The sequence below is a fragment of the Gadus chalcogrammus genome, chromosome 14, assembly GCF_026213295.1.
Source record: "Gadus chalcogrammus isolate NIFS_2021 chromosome 14, NIFS_Gcha_1.0, whole genome shotgun sequence".
NCBI lineage: Eukaryota > Metazoa > Chordata > Actinopteri > Gadiformes > Gadidae > Gadus > Gadus chalcogrammus.
The window spans coordinates 6,716,891-6,718,084 of NC_079425.1; positions in this window are offsets into that span (position 1 = coordinate 6,716,891).

Below are 1,194 nucleotides of genomic sequence, written 5' to 3' on the forward strand. Positions count from 1 at the left end.
ACGACAACGGGGGAGGGGGGGGGGGGGGGGGGGGGGGGGGGGGGGGGGGGGGGGGGGGGGGGGGGGGGGGGGGGGGGGGGGGGGGGGGGGGGGGGGGGGGGGGGGGGGGGGGGGGGGGAGAGGGGCAGTATTGGAGTCTTGTGCCGCTTTTCCACTGCATGGTACCAGCTCGACTCGACTCGACTCAGCTCGCATTTTTGGCGTTTCCACCGCGAAAACATGGTATCTGGTACCTGAAGTGGCTGCTTTTTTTAGTACCGCCTCGCTCTAGGTTCCAAGCGAGCTGAGCCGATGCTAAAAGGTGACGTCGGCAGACGGAGAGTGTGACGAAGTCACGAGAGCGACCTGGCAACCATGCTGGTAACAGCCATAGCAGCGCCGCGGCCAACATATTCCACTTCTTCAACTTCTTCAACATGCCAGCTAATAATACGAACACGAATACCATCGCATCGACGTCCTCCATTGTTGTTACGTGGGTTCTGTCCATGTGTGGGTTGCGTAGGTGTTGTTTGCGTCGTGTACAAAAATACGTCACGGCCCTTTTCGCGCAGCCGACCCAGCCCACGTCCAGGAGGTACTATTTGCGGTGGAAAAGCGACCCGTGCTGCTACCGTGTCGAGTCGTGTCGAGTCGAGTCGACATTGGAGCAGCATGCTCTATTCCACAAACCAGACGTCTAATGCCATACAAATGGGCCTTGACAGTAGTTAAGAGTACCGTGACCCTCCATCCCATTCCCTCGCCTCCCTGCACACATACGCCATCCCTCCTGAACACCCCCGGCCCACCCACCTGATATGTGCCCACCAACACTTACACTGCAGGACGGTGCAAGGTAGGACTTTTTTTTTTTTACATTTCTCAGTAATGCATTCCCACCACAGCCTCTCTCTCTCTCTCAATTTTTTTTACATTTCTCAGTAATGCATTCCCACCACAGCCTCTCTCTCTCTCTCTCTCTCTCTCTCTCTCTCTCTTTCTCTCTCGCTCTCCCTCGCTCTCCCTGGCTCTCTTTCTCCCTACCCACCCTCTGTCGGGTTCTGTCCCTCTGTCGCTGCCTCTCTCCCCCTCCCCTTCTCTCCCTGCCTCTCTCTCTCTCTCTCTCTCTCTCTCTCTCTCCTCTCTCTCTCTCTCTCTCTCTCTCTCTCTCTCTCTCTCTCTCTCTCTCCTCTCTCTCATCTCTCTCCTCTC